An 18708-nucleotide genomic window follows, 5' to 3' on the forward strand; every position below is an offset into this window, starting at 1 on the left:
ACCAGTCTCAAACTTACAGGACGATACGAAACAAGAAACTGAGAGGTTCCGATTTCTACAGTAAAGCACGGGTCTTTCTTGTCGCACAACAATTTTGCTACCTTGTGCATACATAGCTAGCCTGCCTAAGCTAACAACATAGGCATTTAGCCTAAAATTACAAAGCTTTCTCCCGTGACGTCAGAACATACGGTTGCTCAAGTGTTGTGCGATAAGTGAGACCTGTAAAGCCCGGATTAATTGACACAGACTCAATGAAAAACAGGGTTGCCTAACAAAAAAATAATCACAGACTACGAAATATATACAACCAAAATGTGTTTTAAACACTTGTAAAAAAAACATGTTTAAAACACATTGTTTTAAACGTTTAAAACATTTGTAAAAAAACAAAGTGTTTTAAACACTTTTGTTTTAAACATGCCAACCCTGCTATCGAGTGCTACGATTGTGTTGTGACAGACATTATTCTAGTTGTTTCAAAAGGAAACCGGGAAATAATTAGATCGTCCCAACATGGATGAAAGTAGTAATGAACTTAACGCAGCAAATGCTATGTTAGCTTTGGCTGACGTAACGGAAAACCAGAATGACTGGGCAGATAAAAATGATCGAGAAGAAGTTGACATGACGGATCACAAAAGCAAACGTGTTCCCAAAAGGCAAAGAGAGGAAAACAATGAAGTAGGCCAGGAAAAAGTAGCTAAATCACCCACATCTGCTATACCTAACTTTAATTATTCTAGAGATCATTCGGGTCCATATATTGTTTTATTAGAAGGAGTGGATAAAAATATTGGCAAACTAAATGGGGGAAGTTTGGGCAATTCCTTTCGTAAAAACGAAATCCCAGTTGATCTAGTAGAACAATGTGGACGAAATCGAGTGAGAGTCACATTTGCTAGTGCACAAGCAGCCAACGTTAAAAACCGAACACTACACACACAACTGGCCGTACTGGCCCGCGTACCCCAATCGTTAGTTCAAAGAGAGGGTTTATTTTTAGGCTAGACTTAACAGAAACAGATATTCTGAAAGGAATTGATACTGGTCCCATACAGGCAATAAGTGCCAAACGACACCAAAAGAAAATTTGGAATTCCGATGCGAATTTCACACTCAGAGATTCCACTGTATGTGTGACTTTTCGCGGAAACAGACTTCCAGAAAAGATTATAGTAAATCTTGAAATCAATGACGTACAACCTCGTATTAGACCTGTCTTGCAATGCAAATGCTGTTACAGACTGTCTCATGGTGCAAATCAGTGCAAATCGAAAGCAAATTGCCTACAATGTGGATCCCCAAAGCATGGGGAATCTTGCAACAAACCACCCCAATGTATAAATTGCAAAGAACAACACAATGCTCTAGATAAGAATTGTCCAGCTAGAAGGGAAGCTAATGCCATACATACTCGTATGGCAATAGAAAATATTTCTTACTTTGAGGCTAGCCACAAAATACGGGGTACATATGTAGCCCCTCTCACAAAGGCGGAGGTATTACGATCACTACACGATCCACATACATACCTCCGCCTCGTAGTACAGGAGCTTGTGCACTTGGGAGAATTCCGCCCAAGAGTACACCAGAAAGTATCACGATTCGTACGGACGAGAAGGTTCAAGGTCAACAAGGCCTAACAGAGACTCGTTTCGATAACACTTTACCCCCTATGCGGACATAGGGCGCCAGAGACACATTATCTCCGTTCTCTACTTGATCTTATTCCGGATCTATGGGCCTCTGTAGTTAATATATCAGAAATACACGAACAGGAGAAAATAATTAGAAGAATACAAGAACTTACGTCCCACCTCTTGTCTATTATGTCGGATCGTTAATACGCCCCGATATCTTTCACATTTATCCCTATCACCTACCCTCCCCTATCCTAAAAACATGTCCTTGCCTGTTACTCTACAATGGAACGTGCGCAGTCTATCGGCACGTAAATGCGAAATTCATGATCTGTTGGCAGATTACCGTCCAGAACTTATCTGTCTACAGGAGGTGAAAGGTACTCATCATGAGAACTATCGGTTACCCCACTACATAATGTACGGCCCTCCCTTTGACCAAAATCAACGGGGAGTTGCTGTATATTTCCATGAAAATATACCCCATTCCGTAATTAACATTCCACATTCCCTCCCAATAATAAAAAATTACCAAGGTGAAATAGCTGCCGCCCGAATTAAATATGCTCATTAGTTATTTACGCTTATATCTATGTACCTTCCACCACATCCTCTTTCTCAGAATATCCCACTCTCAGCTTTGAACGAACTTTTTACAATCATTCCGGACCCATATTTGATAACAGGAGATTTTAATGCACATAATCACATATGGGGTAACTCTCGGACGGATAGGCTGGGAACCACAATAGAAAATTGGGTCACTGAAAATAAGCTTATTATTCTGAATGAGGGTTCCCCCACACATTATCCTCATAACGGATCCAGCCCGACGAGTATAGACCTCACTTTAGTATCACCACATATATTCAATAGCATCAATTGGTTTAATGACATAGATTTAAGAGGGAGTGATCATACCCCAATTTTCCTTTCTTTACCGGCTAATTTATCGACTACAAGCACAACTGTACCTCCGGTTCGTCGCTGTAAACGCGATTCCATAAACTGGGAAAATTTCCGCACTTCTTTCCTCCGTTTATATTATAGTGATGATTCGGCTTCAGTAAGGACCATTACATATACCCAATTCTTGCAAATGCTAACAATCGCACTCGATGACAGCGGAACGAGACAAAAGTTTGCAACGTTCGTCAAGACACGAACCAGACGACGGCAACCTGGTACAGGCGAACGGTGCGCCAATGGCCGCCGCTGTTGCATTACCCATTATTGCTACTCACCTTTGTCGGGAGTATGAGAACTCTTATACACTCAGGGCTTGCGGGGTGAAATCATGGGAAACTAGATTAAATATTGCATAACTATTTATTTAAATAAAGGCTCTTTGAAACAGGCTTTTGCCAAGACTTGCTTACAATTTTCATAAATTACAAAGTCCAAATTACAATAAAAATTCCTTTGCATTAAACTACACTCGTTTACAATGGCAGATTGAGAAATATTGCATAAACTAAAATTAATAACAATTCTTAAACAATTTAATATTATTAAAATCTGCCCCTTATTAATTCTAAAGTTCCTTTACCTTGGCGCTATTAACTTTTAATAGGGTGCAAATGACATTCATACTAACATTTACTTATCTGGATTATAGTCATGGTCTTCGTTAAAGAATATATCTCTCTCAGAGCGAGGAGTAGGGGGTGGGGATATATATATAAACCAAAAAAGACGTTCTGGCACTTTTACATTCAGTATATACATACTGGTACGAACTTACGTTCGGGTGCCTTCCCACGGTACGCGGTGCAACACCGGGGGTCGAACCAGTCGGTATGACAAGAGACTCCTCACAGCACGAAGCCGGGATCGAATCTGGTTCGATTACCTACCGCTCAGTTAAAGACTTAGGGACGAGCCAACTAAGGCTCGGGTACCATGTTCCTCAGCACGAGGCTGGGGTCGAACCAAGGTTCGGATACCTCTCCTCAGTCTTAACCGGGTTCAGACCAGGCTGTCAGGGCTGGAAGTGGATCTCTCAGCCTAAGCTGAGGAGCCAGCCCTGGATGTGCTCCAGTCAGTGTCCACAAACCAACTGATACTAGGGCCACACTCAGGCTTCTTTTATAGCATTGGGAGCCCCGATCGCAGCGTAAGCATGTGGCGATTCTAGGAACTACTTAGATTTACTATGGTTGCGCTGAACAGCTGCGCACAGTAATAACTACTACCGAGGCGCCTCTACTGGCATACATATGAACTCGGTGCTTAAGATATATTGAAAACAGCCAAAATTACCAACTTAGGGTATTAATTAACATACAGAGCAGAAATGCCACCACAAAATCAACTAATGAAAATACAACCTTAATAATTTATAAAGTTACAAACCAGGCTGACAGCCGGGGACGTTACAACACTCCCCTCCCTTTGGGGAAAAATCTTTTGAATTAAAAATGAACCATTCTTTGGGGCAAAAGATTTTTCTGTCTGTCTCTCGTTTCTTTTCTCGTTGAAATTATTTCAAAACCTGCAACAACCAACATTCTGAATCCCTAAAGTTGCATGTTATACCCCAATTACATTATTATTTTCCTACAGCTAAATCACAGGAACACTTTATCAAGAATCTAAATTACACTTTGGTAAAAACTCCATTTACATAGCTCTTTCTTACATAAACAACTCAGAAAGAGAACAGTTAAGTACATAGGCAGGTTGAATACAGTTTCATCTAGTACAATAACATTATCTTATGTCCCTTTAGTTCACGCTCAAGTTTATTCCTGGGGTTACTATACCATGGCAGCATTCCTAGCTTGCCGTAACACGGAGCCTCTAGCTCTTGCACGCCCTTTATCGGCCCTTGTGCATACGTGGGAGGTATCTTAACCTTTAATTACACTAACTCAAGCTTCATTTAAGGACATTTTTTTTTCTTCTTGCACTTAATACTGCTCCACTAGCCCTTCTTCGGCTTCTTATTCTATTCGTACTCAACATTTTTGTTTTTAGCAATTAAAGGAGTTTATATGACAGTAGAACTTGCGCCATTCATATAATTACTACTCTGACAATCCAGACTCTTACTCTTTAAAGTTTCCCTATTTGCACAGAAAGGGGGGAATTTTAGCATAATCAACCTTATTTACTCTGCATGCTATACTTCTTACAAGCTTCTATTACAATTTCAACTTTTCCTTTTTAAACTCAAGCTTATTAAATATTAAGAAAAATTCTTTCAGCATACGATTATAACAATAATAGGAAAGTCCTTTCAAAAACAAAGCACTATTATAGTTTTTACATCAAAAACTCTTTTTTCAACGAACTAACTTCTTCTCACGGAGGAATTTCATTAATTGGAAAGATCTTGGCACTCTCACTCTGTTCTTTTGCAAGAATTTTCCCAAGTCTCAAAATTTGACGTCCTTATTTCGGAACAATTCTATCAGTCTTTGTTCTATCTTAGCCCTTCTTTCTTCTTTATTTCTGGCTGAAGTTTCACTTTCTCTCAAGCGCTCTGTCGGCTCATAGGCACGGGGTTTTCTTTTCAAGTCACTCAGTTCCTGCTGTAGTTTTCTGTTTTGGTCTTCCAATGTGCGCAGTCGCTCAAACAGCACTTTCTTTTCATCTTCTTCTTGAGAAGTGGCAACCTTTCTTGATTTAGTCTTCGTTTTAATTCCGCAAGAAGCCATGGGTCGCACTACCATAGAAGCTACACCAAATGGTTTAATAGTTGGCCCAGAGTTCGCCTTCCGAAATGTAGATTTATTAAACGGTACGGCAGGATCACTATCTCTAAGCTGGGCTTCCGAGGTGTGAGGAATAGGGTTGCTACAGACTTTAGGTAAATGACACGTCTCACGTCGGTTTTCCAGGAAGGGTAGGCTGATAGATGACTCGCGACATAAGTCGATTATCTCTTCTTCTATGGGATCGCGTGCAAGAAGGATTGGTTCACTTGGTACTCGTAAGGTATTAGTCACTGTAGTGGTACTATCAGGAAGTCTGGAACAAACATCAGATGTTCCAGAGGGCGAAACATCCATCCAACTGTAGTCCAGCTCCGGATGGGTTGGAGAGTATCCAGGGACTTCATCTTCCTTTGTCTTCTTTCCTTTTAAACGATCCACCAACTTCTTCCATTGGTTCTTCGACTTCTTAGATTTTTCTCTCATCTTGAATTCCCGCTGTTCCGGATCGCTGGGAGGAGGCGGAATCTCCGGTATCCTTCCTGAATTTCTCTTCGGGACTGGCCTCATCAAAGCAGCCCATTTTATTGATGGAAGGCCAAGCCTTCTTTTCTGCAACTGTACATCAGCTGGGATGCGAACGGTAGACATCTTCTGTCATACAACCACACGCGTCGAGATTCTGACAAGTAATGAGTTCTTTGTACCAACGTTCTGCTTCTTATTCTTACATGCACGATGTAGATAATACAACTGCTAAGGGCAACAATCGGTTAAATAAGATAAGCAAGCCCAGCGTTATCACTAACAAAAGGATAAAATTTCCACTGAAACTTCCTGACAGATAATTTCACATTATTGCACACTGTTCAAGAAACGTTCTTTTGCAAACAAGGTTCATAGTTTTATACATCTTTGAATCCTGCAAATATTTCCTTTCTATTTCTCGCCATGTAAACTTCGCAAGTTGTACGTTTTTAAAAGCCTTACTGTTTATCGAGTCCTCATGTTGCAAACCAAATAAACTTTAAAACAGACCACAGTTTCTATAAACACAATTTATGCAACAGCTTCATGTTATGCAAAAAGGAGCTTTATATTAAGCAAATCGAGCCAAATGTTATGCAAATCAAGCACTACGTTATGCTAATCGAGTCCCATGTTTTGCAAATCGAGGTCCCACGTTATGCAAATCGGGCCCCACGTTATGGCGCCAAATCATGCAACGTTCGTCAAGACACGAACCAGACGACGGCAACCTGGTACAGGCGAACGGTGCGCCAATGGCCGCCGCTGTTGCATTACCCATTATTGCTACTCACCTTTGTCGGGAGTATGAGAACTCTTATACACTCAGGGCTTGCGGGGTGAAATCATGGGAAACTAGATTAAATATTGCATAACTATTTATTTAAATAAAGGCTCTTTGAAACAGGCTTTTGCCAAGACTTGCTTACAATTTTCATAAATTACAAAGTCCAAATTACAATAAAAATTCCTTTGCATTAAACTACACTCGTTTACAATGGCAGATTGAGAAATATTGCATAAACTAAAATTAATAACAATTCTTAAACAATTTAATATTATTAAAATCTGCCCCTTATTAATTCTAAAGTTCCTTTACCTTGGCGCTATTAACTTTTAATAGGGTGCAAATGACATTCATACTAACATTTACTTATCTGGATTATAGTCATGGTCTTCGTTAAAGAATATATCTCTCTCAGAGCGAGGAGTAGGGGGTGGGGATATATATATAAACCAAAAAAGACGTTCTGGCACTTTTACATTCAGTATATACATACTGGTACGAACTTACGTTCGGGTGCCTTCCCACGGTACGCGGTGCAACACCGGGGGTCGAACCAGTCGGTATGACAAGAGACTCCTCACAGCACGAAGCCGGGATCGAATCTGGTTCGATTACCTACCGCTCAGTTAAAGACTTAGGGACGAGCCAACTAAGGCTCGGGTACCATGTTCCTCAGCACGAGGCTGGGGTCGAACCAAGGTTCGGATACCTCTCCTCAGTCTTAACCGGGTTCAGACCAGGCTGTCAGGGCTGGAAGTGGATCTCTCAGCCTAAGCTGAGGAGCCAGCCCTGGATGTGCTCCAGTCAGTGTCCACAAACCAACTGATACTAGGGCCACACTCAGGCTTCTTTTATAGCATTGGGAGCCCCGATCGCAGCGTAAGCATGTGGCGATTCTAGGAACTACTTAGATTTACTATGGTTGCGCTGAACAGCTGCGCACAGTAATAACTACTACCGAGGCGCCTCTACTGGCATACATATGAACTCGGTGCTTAAGATATATTGAAAACAGCCAAAATTACCAACTTAGGGTATTAATTAACATACAGAGCAGAAATGCCACCACAAAATCAACTAATGAAAATACAACCTTAATAATTTATAAAGTTACAAACCAGGCTGACAGCCGGGGACGTTACAAGTTTTACTCTTTTGACCGTTTTCCAAAACTCTATTGGTGGAGCCCAACCTGTGCCGCAATAAAAAAAAGAAAGAAAATATTAGCAAAATTATACGCCAGATATCCTATGCCGGATACCTGGCGAGAACTAAAGAATGCCCAGACGATAGCGAAAAAAACATATATCAAAGCTAAACGTCAGGCATGGAAATCATATTGGCAGTCCCTTGACCTTAACGGGCCAATTAGTATAATTTGGCGGAAATGCAATTCTCTCCGACATCCCCATGTTTCCCATCCACGTCCAATTGATACTTCCTGGGAATCAGATTTTATGGATCTTCTCACCCCCCCCCCCCATCCGTTCCTATGCCTTCCCCCTTTCATGACCGTGAACATACCGAATTTACTGATGACTTCCCAGCTATTTCAGTTAAAGAACTAAAAAATATCCTTGATAAAATCAAATCCACGGCACCTGGCTACGATGGTATTACCTATGAAATTCTAAAGCACTTACCAGTTCAAGGGTTCGAAATTCTTGCTGCGATTTATAATTATGTATATCGCAGAGGAAAAATACCACGTGGCTGGACCCAACATATTGTGATAACTATTTTAAAACCAAACAAACCAACCATGCAAGCCTCTTCATATCGACCTATAGTTTTGATACGTTCGAACGTACCCTCCAACATAGAATCGTTTGGACGCTAGAAAAACGCCAATTTTACCCATCCACACAATTAGGATTTCGCATCGGTCTTGGTAGTCAGGATGCTACTGCTACACTCACTGTTGCTATCCAAAATAGCCAACTCCTGAGACAATTTTGCTTCAGCTTATTTGTTGACATCGCCAGAGCATATGACTCAGTTGACATTTCAATATTATGCAATCTTCTTGATTCAATAAACATTCACCCGATTGTGACTAAAATAGCTTGGAATCTATATCAGGAACGTATTCTGGTCTTCTGGTTTCATAATGATGTGAAGGGCCCGAGACTGGTTCGGAGCGGAATACCACAGGGCTCCCCTCTGAGTCCCCTCCTTTTTAACATTTACACCAAATATATACAATATACAAATACCAAGGGCCACTCACAACATCATTCAATATGCTGACGATTTTTGTTTTTATCAAAGTACATCAGACCCCACACAAGGAATTTTAGAATTGCGCAACCTGATTCATACTCTACGTGTTCAATTATTACCTCGCGGTTTATCTTTTTCTGCCGAGAAATCAAAAATTATAATCTTTAACCCTTATACATCAAACCGACACCCTAACAATCTGACACATATACTACAGATTCCGGTAGTACCTTCCTGTACTTACCTGGGGGTTTCCTTTGATAGAAAATTAGATTGGAAAGTCCATATTAACAAACTGCTAGCAAAAGGAAAACAAATAATCAATCTTCTAAAAGATGGGTGGACACCCCTCCATTATGACTTTGTTCTACAAAAATTGCTTTCGCTCTTTATTCGAGTATTCGGCACCCGTTTATGGTGGGACGATTGATACTTGGGCCGATAAAATAGACATTTTACAGATACAGGCACTCCGTGTTTGTCTAGGATTAATGAAATCTAGTCCAAATATTAGTGTCTACAGCGAGAGCGCTAAACAGGCCCTTTCATTTAGACGCCAATATTCTACTACGAAATTTCTATTTAAATATTTCAATAAAGCATTTGCAATACAACGACAACTGGGTGAAACTTTACCCTTGGATAGATCATGTTCTAGATATTACTTTCTTTATTGTTACAACATAGAGAGAGAAGCATATCACTTAAGTTACACTATACAAAATCCCTTGATTTACACTTTGAGGATTCCTACCGAGTCACCTGTCAATGTCAATTATGTTGATTTCGGTCGACATGAATATTATAAAGAAATTTGGCCAGACTATGACTTCATATACACTGACGGATCAAAACATGACGAACATGTCGGCTGCGCATTCTACGCACCCTGCCAAAACATAGCCAGACAATTCTCCTTACCGCAAGACATCTCCATATTTTCGGCAGAATGTTATGCCATACACCAGGCATTGCTCTATGCCCGTGGAGCGGGATTTAAAAAACTCTAATCCTAACTGACGCAATGAGTGTTTTATTTACACTCGATCGTTGTGGGAAAGATGCATACCGCATGCCCATTCTCCCGTCCCTGATCTTACAAACTACATTAAATCTCCTCCAAAATGATCAACGAGTGCAATTTACGTACGTCAAAGCTCATAGCAATGTTAATATATATCAGGATTTAGTGGACCAATATGCAAAAAAAGGCGAAGAACACTCCTTTTCCTACTCCCCTTCGTTTATCCTATACTGATCTTCTACCCCGAGTTAAAATGAAACTTAATTCCCAATGGGAAGCTCGGGCACTTAATCAAATTGCAAATACGACCACTTATAAATGGTACGCAGAAAAAGTAGTCAGTCGACCCTGGTTTAGCCTACTCTAGGCCTATTGCGAAAATTGTTTTTCAAATAATTGTTGCATTAAAATAGCTCACATTGTTTGTAATAATATAGTATATTACAATTATAGGACAGCCTATTGCATTTGCTTTTGTGATGCAAAAATAAAAATAATAAACAATGGGTAAAAAAAATAAGTATATTCTTCCAACTGTAATATTTTTTTCTGTAGTTTGAAACATTTATTTTACATATTATGCTGTTCATTAGATAACATTTTTGTAATCTGTAATTTTAAAGGCAGTGTATTGTTTGTAATAAAATATTCCAAACCATATCAAGGGTACAACTACAAATATTGTCAACTGACCCCGAACATATGGTCAACTCACTCCACATACGAGGTGAATTTACATTACTGACACTCTTCGAAAATAAAGACAAACTTACAAGTTTTAGAAGTATGGTGAATTTTTAATTCATAGTGATCGAAGAAACTATAGGTATTGTTTGTTCATAGCCTGTCGTCAATAGTAGATCTTATTTTTTAAGAACTTCAAAAACAGAAGGGTGCCTTAGAAAAATTGTTAAATGTTTCAAATTTCGCCACGACAGATAAATGGAAATAATGGCGATACACATGAAATCATGGAGTTTATTGTTAGGAATATAGTTTAAGTCTTACTTTCAAGAATTATATGGCACGTTTGTTATTCTGATTTAACGATATACGTGTTGCAGAAAATTCATGCTGCACTCATGGCCGTCCGGAAGGGGGAGCAAGGGGGCCCGTGTCCCATTCCTGGAAAATGAAAGTCAACAAAAAACTATCTATTTTTCACATATAATTTCATTTCAGCCACAGTAATATGTGTTAATTATTGCATGAATATGATAAATTCAAATTTAAACAATATTTTTTGAGGGAACAACACTATTATTGGGGAAAATGTGCTTTGTTTGCCATACCCCCTGGAAAAAACTACCTTCCTTGCCCCTCCCTGGAAAAATACTGTGTACGTCCATGGCTGCACTCCATATTTTAAAAATGATAATGAAAATTTACATAAGAGAACTTGAAAAAATAAATATATATTGAGAACTGAATTTGAAAATTATGGCGCCAGTTGAAAATCCCTACATTTTACATTACCAATTTCGCCTTAAAATAAGCACTCAGAGAAGCTATTATCAATTACACAAGACAGGCAAAGGCAACCTTACTTTCACGAAAAGATTCCGAAGAGTTTGTGGTGGATGACATGCATCGCACACCCCAACCCAGAGCTATAGATCGACCACAAGGAAAAAAACCTTGGGACGGGAAGTCCCCGCGCAGCTTTCCCTTCTTCCCTCCACCTCAGGCCAAAAGGAAGCATGGTCCATTCTCCCCCTCTCCTACTCGTGGGGGTAGGGTGCACAGGTGTCGCGGCTTCGTCGGGTACAAGAGATCTGACCAATAAGGACGTTTGAAACCCACGTGACTGTCACCGAAAGAGCTCTGCCCCCAATTTGTGCTGGAAACAGCAAAAGAAGACGGCCGCGCCATCTATTACCCACCGATGGAAATGCAATTTCAAAGCGCAGCGAGGTTTAAATGTAGGATGAGCTTCTATACCCTAACTATTCTATGCTGAAACTTCCTCGTGAAGTGATAACTTTCACACTTCGCCCACGAACGGGACACGTTTGCCCAAACGAACACCTAGCAAGAAAACAAACAAACGCCAGTTCATCTCTTCTTCCATTGCCCGTTAATGAGCAAATACAGACACGCTCTTTTTAACAGTTTACACAGAGCCAAAATACCATTTCCCATATCCATACCATCCCTATTATCGTCTCCTTCACCTCGTACGATGTGGATATTATATAGTTTTGCCAGAGAGAATGGTATTCAATTTTGAAATTTGTGTGTATGTTCAAGCTTCTGATCAGTGCTAAAATACAGTGAAGTGTAATATTACAATATCTTTACGACCACAACTTACTATGACTTCGATTCAATAGTACTTCTGCTCACAAGTGTACTACGTCGCAGACCTTTGACCAAAACTGCCATTTACCCGGCGGTAAGGGTCACGAAGAAGAAGATCACTACAAAGTCATTAATCTGTGACAAAGATATTTGAAGAGAAGTACGTAACTGTCACCAATTGTAATGTAAGTAATATTAGTATGTATTCCAGAATAGAGGGTAATAATAATTTAATTAGAGATAGGCTTACCTTATGTCCTGGTTTTTTAGTGCTGTCCGGGATTGCAAAATGTCCGCCCGGGGTTTTGAGAATCTGAACATGAAAATAAACTGCTCGCCATTAAAAATTTGGTAAATGTTTACTATCCTTCGGACACCTATAACTTCTGAGTTTCGTCAATTTTTGACATTTGTACTTACCTATCACCTTTGAGGATCATTTTTTAACGTGTATTCACGTTTTTTTTATCTTTTTTTTTTTTTTAAAAAAAAGGTGTTTTTGCAACTGAAGAACATACGTTTCCACAAATGGTTTGTGGGGCTATGCGAGAATGGTGTGTGGGGCTACGCATATTTTTTTCGAAACCAATTTTTAACTATTGGAACCTATTGTGACCCTACCTAACCTAACCTTACCGGAAATGTTTTGTGGGGCTAGGTATGAATGGTTCGTGGGGCTATGCGTCAATGGTTGAATTTTCGCTATGAAACATTCCCACATCACACAAAACACCTTCCATATGTTAGACAATAGTACAGGAACTTATTAGGGTAAGTAGTTTCTTCTGTAGAAATGAAGAAATCTGTCCGAAGGATAGTAAACTAGTACCGGTTGCATAACCCCAAGGAGCTAGTAGCATGTACAGCCTCCACGGGCGGCAATAACTGCTGCAACACGGCGAGGCATGGACAGAACGAGTCTCTCGATGTCTGCTTGCGGTATGGCGTCCCAAGCGGCTTCCACACGGTGCCAGAGGTCTTCAACATTACGTGCCGGAAACCTGAGTTGGGCCAGCCGGCGACCCACCATGGACCAGACATGTTCAATTGGCGACATATCCGGCGAACGTGCTGGCCAAGGAAGCAGGGGCACGTGGTTAGCTTCAATAAATGCGAGGACATTCCTTGCAACATGGGGGCGCACGTTATCCTGTTCAAAAGTGGCATTATGCAGTGCATGGATTAATGGGACAGCAAAAGGGGTGAGAACCTGTGTGATGTACCGTTGGCTGTTCAATGTCCCTTGACTGTGTACGAGACTTGAACGAACACCTATGGCGATGGCACCCCATACCATGATACCCAATGAAGGCCCTGTGTGATGATGGATGATGCAGGCATCATGAAGCCTAGTGCCACAGTGCCGCCACACTCGTGTACGTCCATCATGATGTTGTATACAGAAGCGGGATTCATCAGAGAACACTACAGCATTCCACTCCACCATCCATGCACGACGGTCTTGGCACCATCTCAGACGCAAATGCCTATGCTCTAGCGTCAGAAGAATCCGCAACAGTGGGTGCCGGAAAAAATTCCCCGGTTCGCCAAACAATGAAGCACGGTTCGTGGGGACACTGGACGTTGTAAAACATCCCGTACTTCATGCACAATCCTCGTTGACGTGGCCGTTCTGTCTGTAAGGGCCATGCATATCAGACGTCTGTCCTCTCGTTCCGTCGTCCGACGCGGACGTTGTGAACCTCTACATCGCTCTACAGTGCCTTCCTGGACCCCTGGTTCCATACACGGACCACTGTGGATGCATTCCGTCCTACACGGGCACCAATCTCACTGTAGGATAATCCGCATTCACGGTATGCAACAATTCGGCCGCGATCGAACTGGGAAACCTGCTGGAATCGCTGCCGTATTCGACGACGTGGCATTGCTGACCGATTTTAACACACTACACTCACGACCATGCACTTTCTCTGCTCTTCTGCACCTATCTGACCTGCTACAGGTACCACTTACTAGATGGCATGGCAGGCGTACATGATGCATGACGGCCTTGAACACCTAATCATTTCCGGTACTTGTTTACTATCCTTCGGACAGATTTCGTACATAGCCCCACGAACCATTTCTGGTAAGGTTAGGTTAGGTAGGGTCACGTATAGGTTACAATAGTTAAAAATTGGTTTCGGAAAAAAATATTCATAGCCCCACATGCCATTCTCGCATAGCCCCACGAACCATTGACGCATAGCCCCACAGGTGTCCGAAGGATAGTAAACATTTACCGAATACTGGAAAAGATTGCGAGAGTAATTTCGAAGCTTGGAGAAACTAATTAGCACTCGTAAAAGCTTCACTATAATCCATGCGGTCTTAGAAAGATCGTTTCGCGGGATTGCAGCAGACGACAATATGGGGGTGTGTCAGCGAGAACCAATCAGGTCCGCGAATGAGCGAGCCCGGTTGCCACAGCTAGCTCGCTGCACCCTTCTGGAAGGGTGAGTGACCTCTGCCTTTTGTAAGTGAGCGCACTTGTGCTCAAAATATAATACGTGTTCGAGATGGAAATGTTGATACCTGTGTTTGTTGTGGTGTTAGTGTTTGTATTGGTTGTAGGAGGTTTACGTAGTGGAAGAAGTATACGGTCAGATGCGAGGGAATTGGTGGTGAATGTGTATAATTTTTTTCAGTCAGAATTTGATGCGTGCAGAAGAAACGAACCATTTATTTCAGTAAGTTTGGTGATGGCCAGAGCGTGTAAAGCCTCGGCCTGTTTGTTCGGCTGAGAAGCATACGACACGAGAGTATCGGCAACAGTGTGCGAGCGACATCTGCTGTTAGCCTGCGAAACGCTCTTTCTAAGACCGCATGGATTATAAGTATTATTGGTAAAACTTTGATAGCGTCCCAACAGATTTCTTTATTTTTACACAAGAAACTACTTACCGAAAAGAGTTTTTGTAGCATTTAGAAGTTCTTGTTGGTATTTTCTTTCATCGAGAAAAACCGATGTTGTCCATATATGCTAAATTGAACAAAATGAGTGCTAATGGAACCTAACCTAACAAGCCTAGCCTAACCTTGTAGGCATACCTCATCCCTGTGATGGTTCGTGAGGCTATCGTGAATTTTTTGGGCTAACGTCAATGGTTTTTGGGGCTACCCATGGATGGTTTGTGGGGCTACTCGTGGCTGGTTTTTGGGGCTAGACACTAATTTACGTCCTTATTGGCCTTTAGTGGTAACCAATGGGAGTTAACAACACTGCAGGCTCATCTTTGTGTCCCCGTTGTGAATGCTTGTGCTTTGCATTCTGCGCAGTGATTGCTTCTTTGTGTTCGCGGTGCGTTGTGCGTGTGTATGGTGCATGAAAAAGAACTGGTTCCAAAAACTAGTAGATAGTGTAAAATATGTTTATCCCCAGTAATAATTTAGTGCATCATTCAAAACCGTGCTTGCAGACAGCTGGCATCTCTTCGGGTATTTTCCTTTTTCTTTTTACACTTTCTGTTCACAATAGCCCCACGAACCATTCACGTTAGCCCCAGAAACCATGCACGGGTAGCCCCACAAACCATTCACGTTAGCTCCAAAAACCATGCACAGGTAGCCCCATGAATCATTCACGATAGCCCCACGAGCCATTCACGGGGATGATTTATGCCTATGAGGTTAGGTTAGGCCTGTTGACTTAGGTTCCATTAGCACTCATTTCACCCCTAAATATGTGCTTCATTATCGAAAAATTTCCTCGGTACGTTCAATTATGCATATCCGGACAACATTGGTTTTTATCGATTTCCTCCTCCAGGTAATTTTTCCTCGCTTTGATATTTACGTTGTTGAATTCCTTATACAATATGCTTTCCAACGATATATGACATGTATTCCTTAGGAAAAGGTCGTAAAGTAGAGTCTTACCCATCAATGGTTTACCCTTTATGTCAAAAATTGAACTTTTTTTTTCATGAAAAAAGCAAAATAGCACCTTGAAGAATCTTTCGCAATGCAGAATAGGTAATTACGAATGTTAAAAATGACGAAATAAACTTGTGAGAGGTGTTGGGATGCTGTCGAAGTTTTACCGTATTATTTACCGGAGAAATTTCAAATGTAAAGATTTAAAATATAGTGGTTTTCGTGGATTTTTTTATACGATATAGATATTTTTATGCTAGATATGTGAAGAGTTGTTTAAACCATGCAGGGTGTTATTTAAATGCTAAGAGCTCTAAAGCTAACCCACTTCACCTAATAGCGAAAGCATTTAGAGACAAAATGCCCCTTTGCAACCCACGAACTTGGGAGTTCATGGCAGCAACAGTCCATATCTAAGACAATACAAGTAGGTATTTACTAGCATACTGAAGCATGTGTTAACGGACATAATTAGGAATCAAACCATGTAAAAAATGCCTGTGCACTATGATAAATTTGGATTTAAGCAATCGGAACTTGGTGCCACAAACCTGTGTAATGTACTCACCAATGCATATTTTGAAGTAGAAGGCTACTTAGTTTTATTTTCTACTACCAATAATTATATTTTTCTTGTGTTTCTAGTTGGGATGAATCATGAAGATGACATTTGATGAGTGCATTTTCAATTTTTATTAAAAAACACATTTTTTCCCATTTACCATGAACGGAGGAATAACTTGAATACCTCCATTACATGACCTGTCTTCATTTTTACATCCAACCTTCATAACTGCTTCTTCAGTATTATAAATTGTGTACATCTTAATCAGTTGATTTTAATCTTAACAGTTTGGTATTAGTTACTGCTACACACTGATTTGCAATATTCTGCCCAGCTGTCCATAATGCAACACACATGGTGTCAATACACTTACTAGCTGTTCACTAGTGTTTAAATTATTACCTATTTGATCTCGCACAAACACTTTGACTCGTTTATTTCGTCATTTTTAGCATTCGTACTTGCCGATTATGCATTGCGAAAGATTCTTTAAAGTGTTATTTTGCTTTTGTCAAGAAAATAACTTATATTTTTCACATTACGAGTATTTATTGTTCTTCCCTTTTTCGCTTCCGTAAGACACAATATGGCGGGCACAGCTTGACGCGTAGTGGATCATCAGTGGGTATGCAGTGTTTCCAACCTTCTTAACTGAAAAATACTCCACAAACCATTCACAGATAACCCCAAAAACCATTCATGCATAGCCCCAGAAACCATTCACGGTAAGGTTAGGTTACGTTAGGCAAACAGTTAAAATTTGGGGTCGTATTTCATTTTTTCATCTTCTTGCAAAACAACGTCGTGGTTGGAAACACTGACAGGCGCGACATCTGGTTCACGTAGAGGAAGCTAATAACATCAACGGAAATTGTGCGTCCGAAAGATACTTTTTTTGAAAGATACATGAATTTCCGCTCAAATTGATTGCATGATGGATAAAAAAATACATCCACAACCTTTAAACAATCTATAGAAACTGAATTCCATAAGTACTTTCTCCTGTAAAAATGAGTTTGTGCTAGAGTCGTTTTCACGTTCAGAAGACACGATGCGCTCTTATGGACAATGCTTCTCTTATGGGAAAATATGAGCGCGCTGTTGTGAAATTTCTCGATTTACAAATTTAGCTTACGTAAAATCGGTACCTGCAGTCTTGCAGGAAATTTTGTAGAGAATACGATGGTGAACACAAAAAACTGGTAACTTGCTTACATATTTTTAGATAAATTAGAAACGCAAATTTTCTGTGAAAACAAAATTTTTACATTGTTTTCATTCCTAACGTTGAAACATGCCGTAAAATTGAAGCATTCATTATGAAAAAAATTGACACTGTTTTTTAATTGTCATAGGTGATGGTGGTGCTCAGAATTTATCAATACTTTAAAGCATATTCACATTAAAAAATATTCAAATAAAGTATGTGGAGATTTTTATATTCGTGCAGTAGAAAATGTCGTTGCTGGCCATTTTTTGTTCTGTAATTGCATGTAAAAACTTCCAGCGACAAAGTTGTGGAGAAAAGAATGAAATTATTTTTTGTAACCACTCAAAGGTTCCCAGAAATATTACTTCCACGCATTTATAGTTTCTTTATAACCCGAACCGCACGCGAAATAAGGAGACGTTGTCTGGCCATCTTGAGCTGACTCACCGCAGCATTCCGGCTAATCACCACCAAGTTTTCGAGTTGTTATTTTATTTCCATTCAGTAAAAATATTAACTTCATGCAGTTTGTTATAATAGAATTGCAATTACTTAAATTTAATAATTGACAATTATTTCCAATGCTGCTGCTGTGAGCAACATTAGTGCTGTCGCAAATACACGTTGTTTTTGTTTACATTACTGTCGACATTAATACTGAAATGAAGATCACCTTTCAGTTTCCAACGTATACATAAATTCATAGACACCATATTAACCCTTGAAAGGCTTTCCAACACGTGAAAAAATATATTATATATACAAAATATGTAACACCTTCATTGTGAAGGAAGCTCATCATTTCCCGGCGACAAGAGCTAGCGGAGTATTGGCAACACTGTGCGGTTTCTCCATAAGCGCCGTTGTGTCTTCTGAACTTGAAAACGAC

At 40.3% G+C, this 18708-nt stretch overlaps 1 protein-coding gene across 1 annotated transcript in view; it reads left to right on the top strand.

Annotated features, from left to right (window-relative positions):
• Positions 1 to 12313: 12313 nt before the first annotated feature.
• LOC146005505 (uncharacterized) overlaps positions 12314 to 18708 on the top strand; it is a 106092-nt gene continuing 99697 nt past the window's right edge. Inside the window, exon 1 of the mRNA XM_083144750.1 lies at positions 12314 to 12350. The gene's annotated coding sequence lies outside the window, so the exon portion shown is untranslated. The remainder of the gene's footprint in view (positions 12351 to 18708) is intronic.

Source organism: Lepisma saccharinum, chromosome 23, assembly GCF_977018435.1.
Source record: "Lepisma saccharinum chromosome 23, izLepSacc3.1, whole genome shotgun sequence".
NCBI classification, from domain to species: Eukaryota; Metazoa; Arthropoda; class Insecta; order Zygentoma; family Lepismatidae; genus Lepisma; species Lepisma saccharinum.